This window comes from Anser brachyrhynchus (assembly GCF_964034855.1).
Source record: "Anser brachyrhynchus genome assembly, chromosome: 10".
In the NCBI taxonomy this organism is placed as follows: domain Eukaryota; kingdom Metazoa; phylum Chordata; class Aves; order Anseriformes; family Anatidae; genus Anser; species Anser brachyrhynchus.
Window position 1 is genome coordinate 1,661,286 of NC_137705.1, and position 4,750 is coordinate 1,666,035.

The 4,750-nt window shown below is 45.3% G+C and overlaps 1 long non-coding RNA gene across 2 annotated transcripts in view; it reads right to left on the bottom strand.

The window, feature by feature from the left end:
• The window catches only part of LOC308200554, a 21,343-nt gene continuing 16,593 nt past the window's right edge, over window positions 1–4,750 (bottom strand). For both annotated transcript variants that reach the window (XR_013955683.1, XR_013955684.1), the window contains 4 exons: window positions 4,029–4,267; window positions 2,694–2,924; window positions 675–719; window positions 1–318 (listed from right to left, as the gene is read on the bottom strand). This is a non-coding gene — a long non-coding RNA (uncharacterized lncRNA). The remainder of the gene's footprint in view (window positions 319–674; window positions 720–2,693; window positions 2,925–4,028; window positions 4,268–4,750) is intronic.

The window sequence follows — 4,750 nt, forward strand, 5'->3', positions numbered from 1 at the left end:
GAAATATGTTTTATTAGCTGGATAGTATCAACAGCTCTGTTCCAGGCATGTGTTGGGGTTAGAAACTTCATTCTGTGATTTATAACAGTCATTACTTCTAAAGCAAATAGTTGCCTAGATACATAAGAAAAAGAATCACATATCCATCGCGGTGCAATTATCTATTTTGCCTAAAGGATTTTTACTTCGTGGTACTTTTCTTGCCCCTCCCCAGGAGTTCTCTGCTTAGGATTCCACACGTGGCTTGTTCCTCGCACACGGTTATCCTGGGCACGGCTGGCTCCACAGCTCGGGTTTTCCTTCTTACTGTTCCTGCTGCTGTAAAAATGGATTGGTTCTTTGTCTGTTTGTTTATTGTTGTTGCTGCTGTTATTTTAAATTAACATTTCATAAGAAATTTTGTCACCAAAATTAAGAAACTTAGACCTAACATCTTCTGCATGATGTACTGCTGAAGCCCCTGAAGCTTTCTCCTTGCCCTACAATTGTGATTTGAGGTCAATCCTTACACCAAAGGCCCTTTCCTTCCTAAATCCTAGTGTTGAATTCTCAAAGAATGGCATCCTGGTGTCTTAATGTCTGCGACGTTTGTTGTTTATTCTTCAGCCTCAAAACAAGTCTGTGCATCCCTGCAGAACAGGCCAACCCCAAAGCAAATATAAGTAACCGGGTACCTTCACTGTGCTTCTGTCTTTCTCTCCATATGCCTTCTCACCACCCTGTAATACAAAAAGAACAATATCCTTCAGCTCCTCAGAAGATAAAGATAATGGCTTGGATGGTTTTCCCTTTATCACAAGAATTTCTGGTAAGGAATGCTCGGTAGAATGAACTCTACAGGTTTTTTAAAAGTTTACAAAAAAAAAAAAAAACAGTAGGACACGCAACTGTTAACGCCCTCTAATTTCACTCCCAGGAACCATGCCAGGGAATGTAGGAGGAATGCACACGTAGTACAAGGGGCCTTTAAACATTTCACTTGATATTCGTGCAGTGGAGTACACAGCCTTGATTTTTGGCTGGAATGGACATAATGAGGGCAACGAGCGGTGTCCTTTCAGAAACCATCTCAGAAACTGTGAAAAATGACTTACTGGAAACACTTCAGCCATTGTACTTTATCATACAGAGAGGTGTTCATGCGATTTTTAAATTCCATTTCATTTAATCTGTCATCCCTGAAAGCTGCCCTGTGTCCTGTTGCCTCCCAGCAGGGTGAATGTTTGCTGCTCGCTCTACAGGGCTGAGCACCAGCCCGGCACTCACCAGCACCAGCACAGGCACTGGGGACGCCAGCCCATTGCATGGTGTTTCTGTGTCGGAGGAAGAAATGGGCACTGGGGTTCTCAAAGGCAAATACTGACCTGAATTGCAGAGGGAAAAAAGCAGAGCAAGCAAATGGAGCCATTGCCCTGAAAGCAATGCACAGCCACGGAATGGCTCGGCCATGGGGCGCCCATGTCGTGCCCCACGTGTGGCGGCACCCCGGCTGCGATCACTGCACGGGGACACGTCCATCACCGAGAGAGCTGCGCTCATGTCTAACACACGCTGCCCGGCTGGAGCCCCGTGGGAGCTGGTGTCACCGAGCTGGGGCAAAGCAAGTCTCAGCATGGACTCTCGGGTCCTGACAAAGCCTCCTGGATCTCATCTGTAAGAGACTTCCACTTCTGCAGAAATCCAGTTATACCTTTGCAATCTTGTGTGGCCTCCCAAATAATTCAGTTTCTCAGAAGGAAACTACACTAAATTACAATGAACGGGCAAACTGAATTAGGGACAGACGTTTTTCAAAAGAATATTTCGGCATGGTTATTTAAATTTGGTTATTCATTTGTTGAGAAAGATGTCCTGTCACTTTGTATTTTGCAGAGAACAAATATCTCATCACTGTTTCTTCTGCCCGAATGGTGAAATGTGACATGGCACTCATAAAGACAAATGGGGGCCACGTCCCACTGCTGCTGGGGCAGAGGGGGAAAGGTACGTGGTGCTAGCCACAGACAGACAGCAAAGGGCGACTGTTGTGTGTGCACACCCTCCCACAGGGTCTGCACATCTGCAGACACTGCTCTGATCACCCAGACCCAGCACTTTACAGACAACTCCGATTTTGGCACATCCAATGTCCATCCTGCATTACACCTGAATATGCAGGTGAGAATCAAGTTCAGCAAGGCACATTGAAACCAGGCAGGGAGGTTACACACAGGGCTATGCACACATTGCTTACACAGGGCTTAGCAAATCCAGAAATCCCCACAAAACATTATAAAAAGCCTTTCCCTGCTTCTTCTGCTCCCCCTTGCTGCACTGCATCGCTCCTTGCAGATGCTGATGCTTTTTATTCCTGTCTCGTGCTTGCTGGATTGACCTGCTCACTTTGCTAAACATCAAGCAAATTGCTGGCAATTTGTATTAAATTTCTGAAAGTCTCTCTTTTGTTTCAAAAACCTTTGGCTTACTAACACAGAAAACATTTTAAAAATTCCTCTTCGGTAAATCTTATATCTCATCCAGGAGACCAGAAGTGTTTACTACCGATGCTTCAGCATTCAGCTCCTCTAGTTGCGGCCTGATGCCTCCCAGCCCTTTTCGGTCTCATTCTGCTTCTGGGTCTGAGGTTCTCGGCAGCAGGTAAACAGAATTGGGAATGGATGCTGATAGATGTTTTCATAGAAGCTGACACTTACTTATTTTCTGGATAGCAAATAATCATCGGGAAGCACGTGCTCTGGTGTTGGCAGGCCAGGAGCAGAGGAGAGCTGAAATGGGGAAAGCTTCACGGCAGCACACCATGGGAAGCAGATTCTTGATCAAACTCTCTGAGCACAGGGCACCACTGTGCAATGCATGGGGGTATAGCCCAACATGAGGTAACCACCATGCTTCTGAATCTGAAGTGTTCAAATCAGTTGCAAATTCTATGGAAACGCACAAAATTAGTTTCAAATTTAAAAGCGAGTTGGGGTGGGACGCGACCATCAGCCATGCCTGTCCTAGCAGCACTTAGACAAGTCACGCACACTGGCATGTTGTACCCCAAAACTTCTCAAAGCCTGGGTGCAAATCCACAGGAAAAAATCCACTGGAAAAAACGCAGAGGAAAACCCAGCCCAGCCTCTTGCCAGGAGCGAACTGGGGCACTGAGGCACTTCTAACACACCGCTACGTGCGGGAGAGCTCCAGGAGATGGGCTGCAGACAAGTCTGAGATATACATGAATTACAGCAATTAAATAAAGGAAATAAAAATATTGAGTGGTTTTTTCCAGTCAGAAGCAATGGTTAGTTAGGAACTATTGATTTCACTTCAATAAGAATTACATGCTTTTTTATTGAAATGTTCATGCCTAAGTAGTCAAATGTTAATATTTTAGTAATCTTTACATATGTTCCTACCTCCTCTGTGGTTTTTTTTTCAAGTCTACATTACTATCCATTTGGCCTCTTATTTTTTTTTATTACTTATCCTAAACACAAGTTGTGCTGAAAAATCACCAGTAATTCACATAAAATATAGAGCTGTTACTTTTCTTTTCTTAAAAGAAGCATAATAATTGCAAACTGCAACTACTGGAGCTGAAAATAACTCTCCAGACTGTTGCACATGCAGAATTAGATTAAAATGAGTTCATTTTTTTAAATGACCTGATAATTTGTAGGAGAAAAAAAATAAGTATCTAACAATTTTCATCAGTAGAGAACACCACAGTCCTTAAAGCTATGCAGAAGTGCCTTCCTGCATGCAGATGAGGCAAACACAACCTATATTGGCCAGACTAACCCAACACAACGAGAGGGTTGTAGACCATGTGGAAATAACCACAGCTGGGGTTTTCCTGGGGCGGGGGGGGGGGGGGGGGGTGGGGGGGGGAAGAGGGAAAAAAAAAGCAGCAGAGGGGCAGGAGTGTTGCAGCTCATACCACTTAGTGGAGAGAAATTCTAGACAACTTGTCTCAAAACGTAAGGAGAAAAGGACAAGTAATGGTAGTCGCAAGCTGAGGTCAGTCCGTCTTTCTCTCTCACCTCTGTGCTCATTTTCTGCAGCCTTGCAAACGTCACAGCAGCTCGTGTGTGGCAGGAGCAGAAGAGGGAAAGGTTTTCAGGTCAATGGTTTGCTTTGACCAGGGGAGCAAATATGACCAAGCGTTGAATTTGTTGGCCAGCGCCATCAGATTTCACTTAACCAGCGTCCTCAGAGCTCCTGCAGGTGCCATGAGAAATCCGCGGGCAGCTGCAGGACAGAGCTCTCGCTTGCACAGCCCCTGTAAAGCACAAACAAGATCACACGGGTCATTGACGTGTGTAACAAATGTCCCCCGTTACACGAGGAGTATCAAATCACTCAGACCTCAGAAGACCTTACGGGGACGCACCAGTCCCAAGAAAGCCGGCTTTATGACTCGTTAACTGCTTGACAGTTCTCGAGCTCCTGGTAAGCACACCGCTGTTTTGAGTAAACCTCCTAAAAGCACCTCGGGCCAGGCTGCTGAGAGGAAAGCCTCGCTTTACTGAGCCGAGAGCTTCCTGCTTTCTGGGAGGCAGCTGAGAGGCCAAATCCAGAATGAGAGGACACGGTGTTAAAGCCTCTGCTTCCAGGGATTACTACAACGAATTACTGTTGCAGCCAGGTACGACTGTTTGCAATAATTAATTCTGGGTAATTTTACAGGTAACCTGTAGTATTGACAGTATTACTGAAATCCCCTTGAGTAGGCTTTGCCCGTTTATAAATATATCCAATTATC